Raw genomic sequence first — 22,034 nt, 5'->3', positions numbered from 1 at the left:
GCTTACTGTGTGCAGAGCACTGTACTAAGTGCTTGGGAAAGTACAATACAACAATAAACAGTGACATTCCCTGCCCACAACGAGCGCACAGTCTAGAGCGGGGAGACCTCACAGTCTACAGGGGAGGATAATTATGGTATTTGTGAAGTGCTTACTATGTGTGAGGCACTGTACTAAGCACTGGGGTGGATACAAGCAAATTGGGTTGGACACATTCCGTCCCATGTGGGGCTCACAGTCTCAATCCCCATTTTACAGCTGAGGTAACTGAGGCCCAGAGAAGTGAAGTAACTTGCCCAAGGTCACACAGCAGACAAGTGGTGGAGCTGTGATTAGAAACCATGACCCTCTGACTCCCAGGCCCATGCCCTAGCCACTGTGCCATATTGCTGAGCAGGTCTACATCATTTCAAGTGATGTTGCTTTCATTCAATCATTCATTCAATCATATTTATTGAGCACTTACTCTGGGCAGAGCACTTTACTAAGTGCTTGGAAAGTACAATTCAGCAATAGAGACAATCCCTGCCCACAGTGGGCTTACAGTCTAGAAGGGGGGAGACAGACATCACAACAAGTAAACAGGCATTAATATAAAGAAATAGAATTATAGATATATACCCATCAAAACAAGTAAACAGGCATCGATATAAATAAATAGAATTATAGATATATACATATATACACAAGTGCCGTGGAGCAGGGAGAGGGGAGTAAAGCAAAGGGAGCTAGTCGGGGCAATGCAGAGGGGAGGGGGAGCTGAGGAATAGGGGGGCTTAGTCTGGGAAGGCCTCTTGGAGGAGGTGAGCCTTCAGTAGGAATTTGAAGGGGGGAAGTGTGATTGGCGGATTTGAGGAGGGAGGGCGTTCCAGGCCAGAGGTAGGATGTGGGTCAGGGGTCGATGGTGGGACAGGTGAGAAAGAGGTACAGTGAGAAGTTTAGCACCAGAGGATCTGTGCTAAGGGCACCAGTTTTGAGGGACCCATCTGGAATCCTTGGGCACACACCTCTGGCCCTTCCCTATTGGGATCCCACGAGTAAAAGGGAGAAAGAGGGGGCAGTGTCATGCAACATAAATCATAGGTCGTGGGGGTGCTTTCTTATCCCCATGGAGTTTGCACCTTATTGTGATTCTGCCCGCTGTCCTGCTTCATAGATGGAAGCAAATTCAGATTAGAATGCTGGTTCCATCAATACTTATGCTTCCAGTCATTCCTCTGATGCTGCCAGTCCTTGAAGAATTCTTTGTTAGTGCCCTATAGAAAGAAAGCAGAGCTGCTAGTGAAGAACTCTTGATGATCCCAAGAAACACAGAGCCAATGAACCTTCACTGATTTAAAGGGCATCTGGAGTGCTCAGTCCTTTTTTTAACCTTGTCGTACAATACGGAGTGGGCAGGGTTTTATCATGGTTTTAAAAATAGAGCTCATTAGCCCTGAATTTGATCACTTACTGTTAATTCAATGCCCCCCAGGCTGCCTAACAGCAACCAGATCCCTGACAATCTCACTAAGAATGCTTCTGCCTTCCATCCTGGCACAGAAACCAGGACTAGTGGGTTCTGGTTGCTAATAACTTTTCTGGTTTACTTTCCTGCTGATTCAAAGCTTCTGTCACCAGTTCTGTTCTAATATATGTTTCCTGGGATCAGTCTCCAGTTTTCCTCTATTCTACTTTTCTCAGTGGGCAAACACCAAGTCATCCTGTTGTTTGTTCATCATCAGTGACATTGTAGTTATCACTATCATCATTACCATTTTTATTGTCATTGTAATCACACCAGAATCAGCAGCAGCAACACAAGATTATTGAAAGTCATCTGTATACAAGGAACTGTACTAAGTACTTAGACTGTGAGCCCCACATGGGACAGCTGTGAGCCCCACATGGGACAGGGACTGTGTCTGACCCCAGTGCTTAGAACAGGGTTTGACACATAGAAAATGCTTAACAAATACCATAAAAAATACAGAAGGATTAGATGTAGTCCCTTCCCTCTAGGAGTTTACAATCCAATGAGACTATAGTCAGTCTTGTCTTGTCTTACACTGTCGAGTCACTTCCGACCCATAGCGACTCCATGGACACATATCTCTCAGAAAGCCCCATCTCCATCTGCAGTCATTCTAATAGTGTATCCATAGAGTTTTCTTGGTAAAAATATGGAAGTGGTTTACCACTGTCTTCTTCCACACAGAAAACTTGAGTCTCCACCCTTGACTCCCTCCCATGCCGCTGTTGCTCAGCACAAGTGAGTTTTGACATATAGCAGATTGCCTTCCACTTGCTAGCCACTGCCCAAGCTAGGAATGGAATGGGTGTGCCTCTGCCTGACTCTCCCTCCCATAGATGAGACTGGTAGAGTACTGGAAACTCTCCAGGTGCAATTCTGAGAGAGGGATAATCAATCTGAGTCCTCATTAATCAGCACTGTAAACTACTGAAGACGATTGCCCACATTAAATGTCCAGGTGGACAAAACAAAAGGGGTTGTATTTGGAAACAACCAATGTTTGCTAGCACCTGCTGGAGTCAATGGCCCACACATATTCACATCACTAGAAGCAGCATGGCATAGTGAATAGAGCACAAGCCTGGGAGTCATAAGGTGATGGGTTCTAATCCCGGCTCCACCACTTGTCTACTGTGTGACCTTGGGCAAGTCACTTCACTTCGCTGTACCTCAGTCACCTCATCAGTAAAATGGGGATTGAGACTGTGAGTCCCACGTGGGACAAGGCCTGTGTCCAACCCAATTTGATTATAGCCACCCCAGTTCTTAGTACAGTGCCTGGCATGTAGTAAACTCTTAACAAACATGTTATTATTGTTATTATCATTATTAATCCACCCTTTACTCTCCATCCACACTGCTACTACACCAATCCAAGCACTTAACACACCCTGCCTTGACTCCTACATCAGCCTCCTTGCTAACCTCCCTGCCTCCTGTCTCTCCTGCTCCAGTTCACCTTTTACTCTGCTGCCCAGATCATTTTTCTATAAAAAGTTCAGTCCACACCTCATCACTACTCAAGAACCTCCAGTGTCTGCCCAGCTACTCCGCATCAAATGGAAACTCCTTACCATTGGCTTTAAAACACTCAATCGGCTTGAACCCTCCCACCTTGCTTTGCCAATTTCCTACTAGAACCCAGCCCACACATTTTGCTCTTCTAATACCAACTTACTCACTGTAGTTTGACCTTATCTACCTCACCACTGACTCCTTGCCCAAGTCCTCTCTATGGCCTGAAACTCCCTCCTCCTTCTTATTCAACAGACCACCACTCTCCCCATCTTCAAAGCCTTGTTAAAATCACTTCTCCTCCAAGAGGCCTTGCCTGACTAAGCCCTCATTTCCCTACTGCCTCTCCCTTCTGCATCACCTATGCACTTGGATCTGAACCCTTTAAGCACTTGATATTCACCTCACACTCATCCCTGTAGCACTTACGTATGTATGTGTAATGTATTTTAATGTCTCCCCCTCTAGAATGTAAGCTCCTTCTGGGTAGGGAACATGTCTACCAATTCTGTTGTGCTCTCCCAAGAGGTTAGCATTCTACATACAGAACATACTCAAAAAATGCCATGAATCAACTGATATTCAGCACTCCCCACATCTTTGGAGCCCTAATAAACTCATACCTCCTCCAGCAAGCCTTCCCTTTCTAAGCCCTCTCATCCCCTTCACTCTCTTTTCCCTCCCTAATGCCTCACCCATGTACTTAGTCCCATCCCCAAAGCACTAAGGTACTCACCCCACCCCGACCCTCACAGCACTTATGTATGTTTCCTTACAGCTGGTTGCAGACGATTCCCAAATCTACATCTCCAGCCCTGATCTCGCTACTTTTCTGCAGTCTCACATTTTCTCCTGCCTTCAGGATATCTCCCTTTGGATGCTGTACTCTCCCAAGTGCTTAGTACAGTGCCTTGCACACAGTAAGTGCTTGATAAAAACAATTGAATGAATGAATTGATGTCACTCTGACACCTCAAATTTAGCATGTCGAAAACAGAACTCCACATCTTCCCAACCACACCCTGCCCTCCCCCTGACTTTCCTGTCACTGTAGACAGCACCACCATCTTCTCTGTCTTACAAGCCTGTAAACTCAGGATTACTCTTGACTCATCTCTCTTGTTCAACCCATATATTTAATTTGTCACCAAATCCTGTTTGTTAAACCTTCACAACATTGTAAAAATCCACCTTTTCCTCTCTATCCAAACTGCTACCATGTTAATCCAAGCCCCTATCCTAGCCCGCTTTGATTACTGCATCAGCCTCCTTGCTGACCTCCCTCCCTTCTGTTTCTTGCCACTCCAGTCCATACTTCACTCTGCTGCCCAGATCATATTTCTACTAACACATTCAGTCCATGTTTCCCCACTCCCCAAGAACCTCCAGTGTTGCCCATCTACCTCTGCATGAAACAGAAACTCCTTACCACTGGCTTTAAAATAATCACCTTGCTCTCTCCTGCCTTTCCTCCCTGAATTCCAACTACAACCCAGCCCACATACTTCACACCTCTAATACCAACCTACTTACTGAACCTCAGTCAATCTCACCACTGACCTCTCATCGGCATCCTGCTTCTGGCCTGGAATGCCCTCCCTTTTCATATCTGACAGATGATAACTTTTCCCACCATCAAAACCTTATTGAAAGCACATCTCCCCCAAGAGGCCTCCCCTTCCTAAACCCTCAGTTCCTCTTCTCCCATTCCCTTCTGCATCATCCTTGCGCTTGAATTTCCACCCTTTATTCACCCCTCCCTCAGGCCCGCAGAACTTACGTACATATCTGTAATTCATTCACTCATATTAATGTCTCTCCCCTTCTATATTGTAAGCTCATTGTGAGCAGGGGATGTGTCTATCAGCTCTGTTATATTGTATTCTCCCAAGTGCTTAGTACAATGTTCTGCACACAGTAAGTGCTCATTAAATATATTTGATTGAGATGTCCAGGTTTTTCATTGATTGAACCTGAGGAATCATGGTCTTGATAGCTCATTAAATCAAATCCACTATCATGAGTTATTGATCAAATAATCTCCCAATTCATTGAATTCATTGAATTCCAACAAAGTATTGTGTGTCAAAATCAGATAACTATAAAACAACTATAGAACACAATTCCTTGCCTCAGATTCACCTTAAGTGTGAGGCGGGATCCTTTTTTAACTTATGTATTGATCTATCTCTCTACCTTCCTATCTCCAAAAGGAACTGTTCAGTAGCATTTGTGAGGGATACAGTAGAATCTGGGAGACGTTTACAGACAGACCAGCCTGGAAGGCAGCAAGGGGGATAGGGTTTGCTGTCATTGAGCAAACACTTCATAAACATCAGGATAGCCAGAGGTAGTGTGAAAAACAGAGAAGGGCCCTATATGTGGAAAATGTATTGACACAGCAAAGATCTACCTTTACATGCAAGCACTGATGCAGAAGACCCACCAGACTGGGATATCACAGATTGTCCCATAATCAAAACTGGAGGAAAAATACACACACACACGTGCACACACACACATGCACACACACACACACACACACACACACACACACATACATTTTATTATTATACCTTAGTCTAAACCTGACCTGAAGACAACCAGTGGCTTACTGACAGTTACTTGACTAAATTCAACATAGATTCCAGTCAGTATGATGCTTTAAAAAGCTGGTAGGTCAAAGCAAATGACCTGGGATTTGTTTGCAAATTGTTTAGCTTCAGGTTGCAGGGATGTTTCTGTTTGACCCTCATCCCCCTTTTTTGAAGTTGTTTCCCTTCAGAAATCTGTTCTGGATGGGAATGGGAGCCTGAAAAGTAAGAATGTGTGTGTGTGTGATGATGATTTTTTTTTAGTAAGAAAGGAGAGAAGAGGAAGGAGGAGACCAAACTCTGGGAGAAAAGTGGACACATAGAAATATTTATACATAGCACAGCTGCTTATATTACATGACCCACTTATTTTTAAGGTATAGAAGAGCAGATGGACAAAATAATAACTATTTGACTAAACATCTGCTCCTTTTACTACTGAAATAAAATTATTCCACGTATTTTGAAATAGTACTTTGAGAACTCTTCATTCCTTACAAAAAGAACTGGACCTATCACAGAAAGGGTGGCAGGCTTTATGAGGCTTTGTACCCATTTCTTAGGCTGAGAGACAACTGGGATTTTGAAAAAGCCCCCATGAGAGCCCTCCAAGGTGACCAGTCAGGTCAGCCACAGTTCGGGGACTTAAAAGTTCCCCTGGTGGAAACAAGTGATAAGTAGCATTCTGAGATTTCTAACTTAATCCTATTTTCCACCTTTCCAATTTAACACATCCTTTTTCAGCCTGTTCTAAGAGGTGGATCAAAAGTGAAGGGATGTATTGGGTGTGGGGGTGTAAAGTTGGAGAGCAAAGTGTTGTCTTAAGTGCTCAGCACACTTAGAAGCCTTTTCCACCCTCTTTATTTTGCTGCTCAGAAAAATGGAGATAATTACAAATACCAAATCCACCTTTCCAGGATAATGGGGTATTAGTAATACCGGTTGGCCCACTGGCCTCTCCAGGTGTGCAATTACCAAAATGCCATGCATTACTCATAATAAAATAACAGATGGGAGGTTAAAAAGAGGAAAATTGAAAGGCTTTTTGGGTTCTTTACCAATATGCTGGACCAGGAGTGAAATTTCCCCAGGTAAAAAAAATAACAGCTCTTTAGGTTGTAACGGAGAATGAACTGTTTCTAAAAATTTTAACTTACAGAGAAAAAGTCATGGATTAATGCTTCCATTTTGGCAAATGTCCTTGGGCAATGGTAAGTAAATGAGAAGCACCTAGCAGGATGACAGTTAGTTGACAATGTTGAAACGCAAACTCTCCTTGGAGCCCAACTTTCCAAAGTACTTTCCTGTCCCAGAGGCGGGCTCCTTTTTCCATAATAACTTGCACATGGTATAAAATAAAAATAATCAGCACCTAATCAGGTCAGAACTATTTAAATTTGAATTAATTTTTAAACTGTTGAAACTCAGCCATTATATCACATCAGTTCCTGCTACTCTCATCTTAGGAGAGTTGAGTGTCTGTATAAAGAGAGAACATTTGATATTCTGAAGAGAGCCCTTGATTATATGTACATAGTAGACTTCCTGAAAGCCTCCTGGAACTAAAGGATTCCCCACGTAGGTGTCATAGGGAATAATAATAATTGTGGTATTTATTAATCACTTCTATATGCCAGGCAGTGTGCTAAGCACTGGGGCAAATACAAGCAAATCAGTTTGGGCACAATCCCCGTCCCACATGGGGCTCACAGTCTTAATCCCCATTTTACAGATGAGGGAACTGTGGCACAGAGAAGTTAAGTGACTTGCCCCAGGTCACACAGCAGGCAAGTGGCAGAGTTGGGATTAGAACCCAGGTCTTTCTGACTCCCAGGCCTGTGCTCTATCCACTAGCCCATGCTGGAATCCCCATCACCACCCATGACCTGCTTAATATTTTAAGATGTTAATAAAGGTCAGTGGTCAATGAGGACTACTAACTTTTTCATCACTGAGGCCATCGTCAACCGTGTCCATTTTACACCTACTGCAGAGAGCACTTCGTGCAGAAACATTCTGGGCATGTTACTCCCCTCCTCAAAAATCTCCAGGGGCTACCAATCAACCTAAGCGTCAGGCAAAAACTCCTCACTTTCGGCTTCAAGGCTCTCCATCACCTAGCCCCCTCCTACCTCACCTCCCTTCTTTCCTTCTACAGCCCAGCCCGCACCCTCCGCTCCTCTGCCACTAGCCTCCTCACTGTGCCTCGTTCTCGCCTGTCCCGCCGTCGACCCCCGGCCCACGTCCTCCCGCTGGCCTGGAATGCCCTCCCTCCGCACATCCGCCAAGCTAGCTCTCTTCCTCCCTTCAAGGCCCTACTGAGAGCTCACCTCCTCCAGGAGGCCTTCCCAGACTGAGCCCCCTCCTTCCTCTCCCCCTCCCCATCCCCCCCACCCTGCCTCCTTCCCCTCCCCACAGCACCTGTATATATGTTTGTACAGATTTATTACTCTATTTGTTTTACTTGTGCATATTTACTATTCTATTTATTTTGTTAATGATGTGCATCTAACTTTACTTCTATTTATTTTGATGACTTGACACCTGTCCGCATGTTTTGTTTTGTTGTCTGTCTCCCCCTTCTAGACTGTGAGCCCGTTGTTGGGTAGGGACCATCTCTATATGTTGCCAACTTGTACTTCCCAAGCACTTAGTACAGTGCTCTGCACACAGTAAGTGCTCAATAACTACGATTGAATGAATAAATGAATGAATACTGCAGGCCAATTTGGGAAAATGGGGGAGAAAGCGAAGTATAAGACATGACCTTTACTCTTGAGGAGCTTACAGTCTGATGTGGAAGACAAGCAGACATAATTTAACAACTTTATAATGACTAAGAGAGTGGATATAGATATTTTATATAAGTGGCTAAATCCATAAATAGCAAATAGATCACTGGATCAATAATGATCACTGAGGTGGCTGATGAGATGACACAACCAGGAAGGTTGGGGGAATTGATCAGGGAATATTTCCTGAGGAAGATGGCTTTTTAGGAGGCTTTGAAGGTTTGGCCACACTTTGCATGAGGAGAAAGTGGAAAGCAAAGGATTAGAGGAGGGAGAGTTGAGAGAGAGGGATCATGGGCTTGGGAGGAACAGAGAGAAACAAACTTAACATCTTGAACTGAACTTCTTTCTGAACCACAGCATATTTGAAACCTTTGGTCTTATTTTCATTCTACCTATCTTCTCTAGGCCAGAGGTGCTTGCCTAACAGTAATTTATCTCATGAGAGGCCCCGCTCAGCTACGTGGGCACAGCCAAATGACACTTGTAGGGGCTGGGAGAATGGGCTATTAATGCAGGAAATATAATTCCCTCCCAAGAAAAAGCTTAAAAGATGGACAGTCAGCAAGCTTGCAATCAAATGATTACAAATTAAGAAAATGAAGTGGGAGGCAGGCATGTAAGCTGTAAAACAATGAAAGCATGTCTTTTCATTGTCAGCTAACAGGAATACCTGTTCTTGGTCTAGTCAGATTTTTTTTATATATTATTTGTCAAGTGCTTACTATGTATGTGCCAGGCACTGCACTAAGCATTGTGGTAGATACAGCTAATTAGATTGGAAATGGTCCACATCCCACATGGGGCTCACAATCTTATTCCCCATTTTACAGATAGGTAATTGAGGCCCAGAGAAGTGAAGTGACTTGCCCAAGGTCACACAGCAGACAAGTGGCAGAGCCAGGATTAGAACCCTGGTCTTTCTGACTCCTAGGCCTGTGCTCTATCCAGGTCATCTCCTTTTCTCTATCCCACTATTCCTTTTCACTCCTCTCTCTGTTCTTCTTTTTCTTATAGTACATCTCTACCTGCCTCTGACCTGACACTCTCACCCTTCCCATTCTGCTCCTCTGCTGATCCTTTGTTCCTCTCCACCCCCAGCCAACATTTGTTCCTTTCTCTTCATGCCCTTTTATCTTTCCTTCTCCCATCTGTCTGTCCCTCTCTGCCTTTCCCTTTTCAGGTCTGCCTGCCCCAGGTCCAGATTAACCCTGTTCAACAGAGCAACTGTTCCTGGTCAATATCCACAGGGACTCCAATGATTGTGTCAGATTGAACTGTTCAGAAAAGCAGCATGGCCTAGAGGAAAGAGCAAGACCTTGGGAGTAAGGGGACCTAGGTCCTAATCCTAGTTCTGCCCATTGCCTGATGTGTGACATTGAGCAAGTCACTCAACTTCTCTGTGCCTCAGTTTTCTCCTCTGTAAAAATGGGAATAAGATACCTCTTCTCCCTCACCCTTAGACTGTGAGACCCATGCAGGATGGAGGAGTGTGTCTGATCTGCTTGCACTGTATCTACCCCAGCTCTTAGCACAGCACTTGGAACATAGTATATACTTAACAAATACTACAATTATTATTGTTTTTATGGAAGTAGTTTTACATCCTCTCTGCCATTCCAACAGACCCCAAGCCAAGGAGCTCCTTGGAACCTGGGAGGAGAGCAGCCAAAAGGAAGTAAAGTAACCTACACTCCTCAAACCCCCACCCCTAACTCTAAAGGGATCCCCAAGACAGCTAGGCTCAGGCCCACCAGAACCCTTAATCCAGTCTTGCCTGTTCCTGCCCCACTTTTCTCTTCCTTTTAAACTTTTTATGGCATTTGTTAATTGCTTACTCTGTGCCACACCCTGTACTAAGCACTAGTAGATACGAGCTAATCATGTTGGACATAGTTCACGTCTCACATGGAGCTCACCATCTTAATCCCCATTTTACAGATGAGGTAACTGAGGCCCAGATAAATGAAGTGACTTGCCCAAGGTCACAGAGCAGACAAGTGGCAGAGCCGGGATTAGAACCCCGGTTCTTCTGACTCCCAGGCCTGTGCTCTATCCACTAGGTCACAGTCCTTTGAATGACTCTTTCCCCTTTTGATTATCTCTCCCAGTCTCTGCTTTTCCCTTCCCTCTCCATCTCTGCCCCTTTCTTCATCTTTACACTCTCTTCTCCCTCTCTGCTCAAATGTGTCTGCGTCTATCCCAAACCAATCCACCAAAACAGAGGAAAATATGGAATCTGCAGGTAGAGAAACATGGAATTTGATAAGTAATTACATGAAGGCCCAATTCTTAGACCTTAGTGGTTCATCTTCATTTTAGTGATTTCTGATCCCTTTAAATTTTGCTTTTAGGATAGGTGTATAGGACTCTCATTCTTTGGTTTGTGATATAATTTTCTGATTCTGAGGAAGAACTTGTGTGAGGATAGATAGTGGCAGTCACTTCAAAATGGAGGTGCTTGCAGACATCCATTTAAGGGAGAAAAGACAGCTTATGAAAATGAAAAATGATTTTCTTCAATCTTTCCAGACATATTCATATTTGAAGTCAGACATTCTGTTTGCTGTTATCTTCACTTTTTATCAGAGGACTTAAGGATATTATTAATTGAAGAAACTAGAAGGTTTTGAAATTGATATTTGAGAGGAAATTTCAAGAGTTTTAATAAATACCGTGTGCCTCACCAATTCCTACCCCACCTTCATATAGACCTTCTTACACACTCTCACTTCCCTATCACTTCCAGAAGGAGGTTAGTAAATTCATAGGTTGCTTTGTTATTTTGAATATGTAACTAGTTTAGCCACACATAATCAGTTGGTGTGGTCTCCTCGCTTGATTATCGCACCAGGACCAAAAATGTAGCTTACAGTGGTAAAAAAAGGGCCACCAATCATGATAACTAGGAGTTGGCTGGACTGAGGCTGTGGGGCTGGTGCAGGCCAATGACACCAGCAGGGAACTGAGCTATGTTTAAAAGCTTTGACCTCAACAGAGAAGCAGTAAACCGTCCCCCTTCTCTCTCCACCACCACACCACAGACAGAGATTCGGAGGTAATTGATGGGCCTTGGACCAATCCACTTCAATGGGAATAGCAGCAGCAGCAGCAGCAGCAGCAGCAGCAGCAGCAGCAGCAGCAGCAGCAGCAGCAGCAGCAGCAGCAGCAGCAGCAGCAGCAGCAGCAGCAGCAGCAGCAGCAGCACTAGCGTGGCTCAATGGAAAGAGCCCGGGCTTTGGAGTCAGAGGTCATGGGTTCAAATCCTAGCTCCACCACTTGTCAGCTGTGTGACTTTGGGCAAGCCACTTAACTTCTCTGTGCCTCAGTTACCTCATCTGTAAACTGGGGATTAAGTCTGTGAGCCCCACCTGGGACAATTTGATTACCTTGTATCTACCCCAGTGCTTAGAACAGTGCTTTGAACATAGTAAGCACTTAATAAATGCCATTCCTATTATTATTAGTAGTAGTAGTAGTAGTAGTAGCAGTCATAGTAGTCTTACATACTTATGTACTTATACATGCACACACACACACACACACACACACACACACTCATACACATATATACACATACAAATGCTGAAGACAGAATAGAAGCCAAGCCAAGGGCCTCAACTTTAGGGGAACAGCCAAACTCCAACCCAGGAGGAGGTTTATGAGTGACAGGGAGCCTAAACGAACCAGGACAGGATATAATTGGAGGTGGCAGATAAAGCCAAATCAAATCACGGCAGCCATGGTAGTACCTGGCCAATTATCCGAATACCCACTAGGGTAGTTCTACCCTGGCCATAGAGAACTTTAGAGGAGAGGAAGATGAGATCAGTGCACGAGGACATATTGAAAAGATTAGAACTCTTTGGTCAGGAAAGACTCGGGCTTAGCGAGGATACGATTGAAGTCCATAGGATCAGGATTGAAATCTCACTAGGATGAAGGTGCCTCTGTTGAAGCAAATGGAAGGTGTAAAGAGTGTTATGCAAATGAACATTATGTATATATGTTTGTACATATTTATTACTCTATTTATTTATTTATTTATTTTACTTGTACATATCTATTCTATTTATTTTATTTTGTTAGTATGTTTGGTTTTGTTCTCTGTCTCCCCCTTTTAGACTGTGAGCCCACTGATGGGTAGGGACTGTCTCTATATGTTACCAACTTGTACTTCCCAAGCGCTTAGTACAGTGCTCTGCACACAGTAAGCGCTCAATAAATACGATTGATGATGATGATGATATATGAAATTCATCACCACTGGAATCTGTGCAGCCACAAATGTCAGCAGGTTCAATTGGGATTTGTATAAATTCAAAGAGGAGCGGTCCATAGTACGTTATTAAAAGGTAAAGTTAGGGATGTTTGAGGGAAAGGTTAGGGATTTTAAATGGCTTGAGAAGGGTTTAGATGTATTCTAGGACAATAGGCTCACTGTGGGTTACTAGAAGGTGAGTTAGGGATATAGAGGGGAAACTTCTAGTAAGTTTGTTGACCCATGTCTAACCATGAGAGTAGATGTCCAGGGGGGCATACAGAGAAGCAGCATGGCTTAGCGGAAAGAGCACAGGCTTGGGAGTCAGAGGTCATGGGTTCTAATCTCTGCTCCACTACTTGTCAGTTGTGTGACTTTGGGCAAGTCACTTAACTTCTCTGTGCCTCAGTTACCTCATCTGTAAAATGGGGATTAAGACTGTGAGCCCCACGTGGGACAACCTAATAACCTGATAATCTACCCCAGAGCTTAGAACAGTGCTTGGCACGTAGTAAGCGCTTAACAAATGCCATCATTATTATTACCAGGTTCTTCCAAAGAACCTGTTAACACTATCGGAGTCCAAATACTGGGCTGGATAGGCCAGAGGTCCGATCCAGTAATAGCATTGATCCTGTGCAGGGCTGTCTCTAGGTTGGTTGGAAGGCCGGGTGGAGCTCTCTTGTCTGCTTTTGAAAAGCAGAGGCGGCCAAGTTTAAGGAATGGAATTATTTTCCAGTATAGTAATTCCACTCCTTAAACAGTTCCCTCTCTTTTTTTAATGGTATTTGTTATGTGTTTACTATGTGCCAGGCATTGTACTAAGCACTGGGCTAGATACAGGATAATCAGGTTAGATGCAGTCCCAGTCCCACATAGGGTTCACAGTCTTAATCCCCATTTTACAGAGGGGGTTAACTGAGACATAGAGAAGTTAAGTGATTGGCCCAAGGTCACACAGCAGACAAGTGGCAGAGTAGGGACTAGAACCTGGTCCTTCTGACTCTCAGACCTGTGCTCTATCCATGAGGCCATGCTGCTTCTTGAAACCAAACCTGTGAGCCTTTGGGTCGAGGGGCTAATTTGGTTGCCAGTCAGTTGTCTCTGCCAACACAACACAAAATCCAGGTGAATCAATCAATCAATCAATCAAATCAATCAATCAATCAATGGTATTTACTGAGCACTTATTGTGTGCAGAGCACTGTATTAAGCACTTGGGAGACTAATAATGATGGTATTTGTTAAGTGCTTACTATGTGCCAAGCACTGTTCTGAGCGTTGGGGTAGATACAAGGTAATCAAGTTGTCCCACCTGGGGCTCACAGTTTTTATCCCCATTTTACAGATGAGGTAACTGAGGCACAGAGAAGTTACGTGAAAATCTGACACCAGGCTATTGCCCATTCCCCAGTCCATTCCCCACCCTCAGCAGTCACATGATGCAATCCAGACATGTCCCTTTAAGCACTTAATATTCACCCCACTTCAGCCCCACAGCACTCATATAATACTAATAATTGTGGTATTTGTTAAGCACTTACTATGTGCCAGGGACTGTACTAAGTGCTGGGGAGGATACAAGCAAATCAAGTTGGACCCAATCCCTGCCCCACCTGGAGCACAAAGTGTTAATTCCCATTTTACAGATTAGGTAACTGAAGCACAGAGAAGTGAAGAGACTTTCCCAAGATCACACAGCAGATAAATGGTGGAGCTGGGATTAGAACTTGGGTCCTTCTGACTCCCAGGCCCGTGCTCTATTCACTAGGCCACTGTGCTTCTCTATGTACCTGTAATCTATTTTAATGTCTGTCTCTCCCTAAAGACTGTAAACTCCAGCTAGCCCTTTCCCAGTCACCTAGTACAGTGTTCTGCATACCCAGGAAGCATTCACTAAAAACCACTGATTTATTGATTGATCTGATTGGCCAATGACTTTGAGTTCTAAACCTTTCAGGAGGCAGCTGTAGAGAATTGAAGGTGGGGTGGGTGGAGGAAGGATATGGAAGCGTTTGTTCGGGGTTTTTTTCCCCTGCTATCTCTTCACATAGAGCAAAATCTGCCAAACCTTCATGGAACCCTTGAGAGGAGCAAGCATATGAGCTGGGTTATAATGGGAGGGGAGTAAGGATAAGTAGCAAGGAGAGAGCTGGCTGAGGGCCTTAAACCCAATGGCCAGAAGTTTCTGGTTGATGCCAAAAGGAATGGGAATCGAGTGGAGGTTTTTAAGGAGTGGGGTGAAGAGCATAAAACGATGTTTTTGAAAAACGATCCAGGTGGCAGAGTGAGGTATGGACTTGAGGGGTGGGTGGGGGGGGAAGGCTGGAGACAGCAAGGTCAGTGAGGAGGTTGAGGTAGTCAGACTAAGAGAGAGTGTCTTATGTTCTCCAAAGTAAACTCAGATATCCCTTACATAAGGACATTTATGCAGGTCTTTTATCTGTGGCTGCATTTTGGCTTCACTATGTTCTCCCTGTCTGGGTGAGAGAAGTAGGAGAAGCAGAGTTTGGGGAGAGAAGAATAGGGATCAACACAGCCTCGTGGAAAGGGAACAGGCCTGGGAGTCAGAAGACCTGGGTTCTAATCCCAGCCCTGTCAATTGCTTGCTGTGTGACCTTGGGCAAGTCTCTGTGCCTCAGTTCCCTCAATTCTAAAACGGGAACTCAATACCCATTCTCCCTCCTACTTAGACTGTGAGCCCCATGTGGGACAGGGACTGTGTCCGACTTAATTAACTGATATCTACCCAGCACTTAGAACAGTGTTTGACACAAAACAAGCACTTAAAAAATGCCAGAGAAAAAAATCAGCCGAAGGGTGGGAGAAGAGAAGGAAGACAGAGAATGGTACCACCTATTCTTGAGTTTGTAGAGCACTGCCAATTTTCCAAAGTGCTCTCATATTAATGATCCATATTATCCTCATGAGATGGAGACACTGAGGCACAGAGAAAATAACTGATTTGTCCAACATTGCACAGCAGGCTAGAGGCAGAGCCACGGCTAGAATCTAGTTACCCTGGCTCTTGGACTTCGGCTCTTCCCATTAAACCACATAGTTGTGCTGCTGTTACTGACTTATTGGTCTGCAATTCTTCCCTCTTTTTACATTCTGTTTCTTTCTGTTACTCTGCATTTTGAGAAACTGTTTGCCTGGACTTTGGATATCCATGGGTACTTTTATTTTGAAATAGATAGGAAGATGCCAGCTCCCCAAATTTTCCGTGAGCATTACCCAAATGACACAAATTCTTCCCAATCAAAAAAGTTGTTTATGGCTGGCAGGCTGGTTTCCCACATAATTGATCTGTCTGGAGACTGTATTTCTAGCCAAAACAACATCTTTCATGCTGTCTATTTGTACTTCTCAAATACCGTACCAGGTGTCCTAGAGGATTTTTTATTATTATTTCCCATCTTTTCCATTTTAGAACTGTTACTTTTTCATTCATGATGATCATTCCTTTCCTTGTTATAATTTGTCCCTGTAGTTGGGAGTAGTCTTTGCTAGGGATTCATGATCCACACTTGTTTCTAGGTCAAGTGCCACGTATAGCTTAATGCTAGCCAATTTGGGCTCCTCCTCCTCTGACTAATCAGTACCTAGTCTCTAACGAAGAAAAACAGCTGGACAGAACAATACTCAATCAGTCAATAGTGTTTATTGAGCACCCACTGTATTCAGAGCACTATACTGAAAATGGTGTAAGATACAATAAGGTATATATTACTATTATTATTATTACCATTATTGCATTTGTTAAGTGCTTACGACATGTTAATCACTAGGGCAGATACAAGTTAATCAGGTCAGACACAGTCCCTATCCCACATGGGGTTCACAGTCTAAGTAGGAATGAGAACAGGTACTGAATCCCCATTTTACAGATGAGGAAACTGAAGCTTGGAGAAGTGAAGGGACTTTTTAAAATGGCATTTATTAAGCGCTTACTACGTGCAAAGCACTGTTCTAAGGACTGGGGAGGTTACAAGGTGATCAGGTTGTTCCATGGGGGGCTCACAGTCTTAATCCGCATTTTACAGATGAGGTAACTGAGGCACAGGGAAGTGAAGTGACTAGCCCAAAGTCACACAGCTGACAATTGGCGGAGCCGGGATTTGAACCCATGACTTCTGACTCCAAAGCCCGTGCTCTTTCCACTGAGCCACACTGCTTCTCTTTTGCCCAAGGCCTCACAGCATGGTCTAGTGGATAGAGCATGGGCCTGGGAGTCAGAAGGACCTGGGTTCTAGTCCCAGCTCTACCACTTGCCTACTGTGTGGCCTTGGCCAAGTCACTTCACTTCTCTGAGCCTCAGTTACTTCATCTGTAAAATGGGAATTAAGACTGTGAGCCCCATGTGGGACATGGACTGTGTCTGACCTGATTACCTTGCATCCTCACTAGTGCTTGTAACAGTGCCTGGCACATAGTAAGAGCTTAAGAAGCACCATTAAAAAAAAAAACAGAACAACAGTGGCAGAGCCAGGGTTAGAATTAAATTCCTCTGACCCCCAGGTATGTGCTCTTTCCACTAGGCAACATATTTCCTCAAGGAGCTTAAAGTCTAATGGAGGAGCTGATATCTCCACCTCCATTGCAGCACTGTTTTAGGTGGACAGGCCTGGAAGTCAGAGGACCCGGGTTCTAATCCTGATTCCCGCCAACTGCTGTGTTGTCACTTAACTTCTCTGTGCCTCAGTTACCTCATCTGTAAAATAAAGATTAAGATCATGAGCCCTATATGGGGCAGAGACTCTGTCCAAACCAACCCCAGCACTTAGTTCAGTGCCCGGAATATAAGAAGTACTTAATGAATGCCATAAAAATGTGTCCTTTCTATACAGGTGGAAAAAAGGAATTCACCTGCCAGGCACTTCATTAATCAATTTAGTAGAACTTTTTAGCTTGAGGGTTTTTTTAAAAAAAATGTTAATATTGCATTTCAGAAGCTAGATTTTCATTTGTTCATTCATTTTAGTTTGCATACCCAAATGGCAAGGCAAATAAAAATTATTCCAATGCTTTTTTCTAGATGCCTGCAGAAAACTGACTCCATTGAATTAGTAATGAACACAAGTGGATGATGAGAAAAAAGGTCTAGGATGGCAATGATCTTAGGAAGCAGCATAGCCTAGTGGAAAGCGCATGGGTCTGGGAGTCAGAGGACATGGGTTCTAATTCTGACTCCTCCACTTGTATTCTCTCTGACTTTAGGTGAGTGACTCAATTTCTCTGGGCCTCAGTTCCCTCATCTGCAAAAAGAAGCCTCAATACCTGTTCTCCATCCCCCTTAGACTGTGAACCCCATATGGGACCCAATTATCTCGTATCTACCCCAGTGCTTAGTACAGTGCTTGGCACATAGTAAGTGCTTAACAAATACCACAATTATTATCATTATTATTACTAAGGTGCCTGCATTTCTTGGAGTAAAGGAATTTTTGCTCTCATTACCCATTACACCCCAGCATGCATTTTTCCCAAACTATCCTTCTAAGTAATCAAGCAATCCATCAATAGCATCTACTGAGTGCTAACTCTATGCAGAGCACTGTAACTAAACACTTGGACAAGTATAGTGATAGTAGACATGATCCCTGCCCTCAGAGGACCTACAATCTAGAGGGGGAGACAGGCACTAAATTAAACTAAAGATAGGGGAAAATAATAGCATGTAAAGATATATAGAGATGCAGATTGACCTAGTATACAGAGCATGGGCCTGTGAGGCAGAAGGATCTGGGTTCTAATCCCAGATCTGCCACTTAACTGCTGTGTGACCTTGGACAAGTCACTTCATTTCTCTGTGCCTCATTTACCTCATCTGTAAAACAGGGATTATGACTGTGAACCCCATGTGGGACACGGATTGTATCCAACCTGATTAGCTTGTATTGACCCCAGCATATAGTACAGTGCCTGGCCCATAGTAAACACTTAACAAATACCATAAAATACTAAAAAATAATTTTAAAATATGCATAAGTGCAACAAGTAGGGGAGGGTTGAGTGCCAATGTTCTTGGGTTGTGTGGAAATGCTAAAGGTGCCAGGAGGTAAGGAAATAGGTTGGGGAGATGAGAGTTTAATCTGCAAAGGCTTCATTCATTCATTCATTCATTCAATTGCATTTATTGAGTGCTTACTGTGTGCAGAGCACTGTACTAAGCGCTTGGAAAGTACAATTCGGCAACAAATAGAGAAAATCCCTATCCAACAACAGGCTCACAGTCTAGAAGGGGGAGACAGAAAACAAAACAAAACAAGTAGACAGGCAGGCAACAATAGCATCAAAATAAATAGAATTACAGATATATACACATCATTAATAAAATACATAGAATAGTAAATATGTACAAATATACACAAGTGCTGTGGGGTGGGGAAGGGGGTAGAGCAGAGGGAGGGATAGGGGCAATGAGGAGGCTTCCTGGAGGAGGTGTGAATTCAGAAGGGCCTTGAAGATTCAGAGAGCAATGTTCTGCTGAACGAGAACTGGAGTGAATTCCAGGCCAGAGATAGCATGACCAAGAGGTCAGCAGCAAAAAAGAAGAGAAAGGAGGGCCAATAAGGGTCATGGGTTCAAATCCCGGCTCCACCACTTGCCAGCTGTGTGACTTTGGGCAAATCACTTAACTTCTCTGTGCCTCAGTTACCTCATCTGTAGAATGGGGATTAAGACTGTGAGCCACCTGTGGGACAATCTGATCATCCTGTAACCTCCCCAGCACTTAGAACAGTGCTTTGCACATAGTAAGCGCTTAATAAATGCCATCATTATTATTATTATTATTAAGTAGGTTGATTTAAGAGGAGCAAAGTATACCATCTGGAGTGTAGTGGGAAAAAAGGAAGAATAAGAAACAGGGGAGATAGCTAATTGAATCAGCCAATCAATCAATAGTATTTATTGAGCACTTTCTGTGTACAGAACACTGTACTAAGAGCTTGAGAAAATACAATGTTACAGAGTTGGTAGGCATGTTCCCAGACCACAACAAGCTTACAGTCTAGAGGGGGAGACAGATTTATATATATATATATATAAATAAGGTATAAATACCTTAATTCTGGATATGTATGTAAGTGCTGTGGGTGAATATATTAAAGCCAATGGTTAAGAGATTTTGCTTGATGCAGAGAGGAGTGGATAATCATTGGAGGCTTTTGAGGAGTGGGGAGATGTGCAAAATGATACTACAGATTTCCTAGTACAACCCTGATTTCCTACTACAGGAACAGCCAGCCAGAACACTTCACACCTCTAATGCCAACCTACTCACTGTACCTTGATCTCATCTATCTCACCACTGACCTCTAGCCCACATCCTGTCTCTGGTCTGGAATGTCCTCCCTTTTAATATCCAACAGGCAGTCACTCTCCCCACCTTCAAAGCCTTTTAAAAGCACGTCACCCCAGAGGCCTTCTCTGACTAAGCCCTCATTTCCTCTTCTCCCACCCGCTTCTGTGTTGCCCTTGCACTTGGATTTGTACCCTTTATTCACCCCTCCCTCAGCTCCACAGCACTGATGTACACATCCGTAATTGATTGATTTATATTAATGCCTGTCTCCCCTTCTGGACTGTAAGCTCATTGTGGGCAGGGAACATATCTACCAACTCTGTTATATTAGCTGTGCACACAGTTAGCGCTCAATAAATAGCATTGATTAAAAATGATATGGATGGCAGGGTGAAGTATAGACTGGAGAGGAGGAAAGCTGGAGGCAGGGAGGTCAGCGAGGAGGCTGATGCAGTAGTCTAGTTGGGATAAGATCAGTGCTTGGACCAGTGTGGTGGCAGTTTCGATGGAGATGAAGAGGCAAATTCTGGAGATGCTGTGATAGAAGAACCAAAAGGATTTTCTCTAAGGCCAATTATTCCTGGAAGCATTCCTTGAATAATCCTGACCTTCTTGATAATTTCAACCTGTCACCCAACCTCAGAATAAACTGGGTTATTTATATATGTATTTTACTTTTTCTGTTCCATGTTTTTCCTCCTGTTCCCACTCTATGTATATAATTTGTGTTTCCCTGTCTGTCCCATTTGATTGTAAGCTTCTTGAGGCCAAGGACCATATTCTTATTGTATGCTGCCGAGGGTCTAGTGTACTGCTCTGAACAGGATAGGTGCTTAGTAAATACTGATGAATGAATGGACAGAGAGGAGGAGGAAGAAGAAGAGGAAGTAAAGGAGAAAGAGGAAGAGGAGGAGGAGAAAGAGGAGGAGAGGAGGAAGAGAAAAATCAGGTGGAAGGGGAGGGAAAGAAGAAAACAAAAGAGGAAGAAAAAAGAGGAGGAAGAGAAAAATAGGAGGAATATGAGGGAGAGAAGGAACACAAACTAATAATAATAATTTTGGTATTTGCTAAGTGCTTACTACGTGCCAGGCACTGTACTAAATGCTGGGCTGGATACAAGAAAATTGGGTTGACTCACAGCCTCAATCCCCATTTTACAGACAAGGTACCTAAGGCCCAGAGAAGGGAAGTGACTTGCCCAAGGTCCCACATCAGACAACTAGCTTTCAACAGACCCTTCCTCTCCCCCAGCATAAGGTGCTATGAAGCTCTTATAGATTCTACATTGGGGGCCTGAAGGGGAATTTGGGGGGGCATGTTGAAAACAGGGCACTTCTGCCATCAGTGCAGTTACTAGTACGCTGTTGCCCTAGGAATGTCTTCTTCTGTTGACTTGAAGAACTACCCAGGGGAGAAGTTTGGAGGGCGGCAGCCAAAGCAGTTCTCACCCAAGCAGCAGTGATCTGCTTGTAGTGGATGCCCACATGCTTGCAAAAAAGAATCTGCAAGGGAATCAAGGTCTCCTTAAGGTATCCTTCTTAACCTCTCAGCCACCTGTGACACTATAGACAATTCCCTCCTGGAAATTCTATCTAAAGTTGGTTTTACTAACACATTTCTCTTGTAGTTTTCCTCCCACCTTTCTGATTGCTCTTTGTTAGTCTTCTTCTATGGCTCTTCTTCTGCCTCTCACAACCTTAGTCAGTCAGTCAATCATATTTATTGAGTGTTTACTGAATGAAGAACACTGTACTATGTGCTTGGGAGAGTACAATAATATAACAATGCAACAGACACAAGCTTACATGGATGTCCCTCAAGGGTCTTTTTAGGGTTCTGTCCTCTTCTCACTTTAGACTCCAATGAGAAGATCATTTGCTCCCACAGTTTCAGCTGTGGCCTCCATGAAGATAACTCCCGAATCTATCTCACAAATCACAGTCTCTCTCCTCTACAATCTCATATTTTTTAATGGTATTTGTTAAGCACTTACTCTGTGCCAGGCACTGTACTAAGCACTGGGGTAGATAAAAGTTATTCAGGTTGGATA

General features: G+C 43.7%; 1 protein-coding gene and 1 non-coding gene across 2 annotated transcripts in view; both read right to left on the bottom strand.

Annotated features, from left to right (window-relative positions):
• Positions 1-920: 920 nt before the first annotated feature.
• The window catches only part of LOC119947919 (translation initiation factor IF-2-like), a 44,352-nt gene continuing 23,238 nt past the window's right edge, over positions 921-22,034 (bottom strand). The window contains exon 4 of the mRNA XM_038769572.1: positions 921-1,256. The gene's annotated coding sequence lies outside the window, so the exon portion shown is untranslated. The remainder of the gene's footprint in view (positions 1,257-22,034) is intronic.
• LOC119948307 lies at positions 2,262-2,399 on the bottom strand. Its single transcript, XR_005456713.1, has one exon. It is a non-coding gene; the product is annotated as a small nucleolar RNA SNORA7 (small nucleolar RNA).

Source organism: Tachyglossus aculeatus, chromosome X4 (genome assembly GCF_015852505.1).
Source record: "Tachyglossus aculeatus isolate mTacAcu1 chromosome X4, mTacAcu1.pri, whole genome shotgun sequence".
Taxonomy (NCBI): Eukaryota; Metazoa; Chordata; class Mammalia; order Monotremata; family Tachyglossidae; genus Tachyglossus; species Tachyglossus aculeatus.
This window is presented reverse-complemented; position numbering and strand designations above follow the sequence as displayed.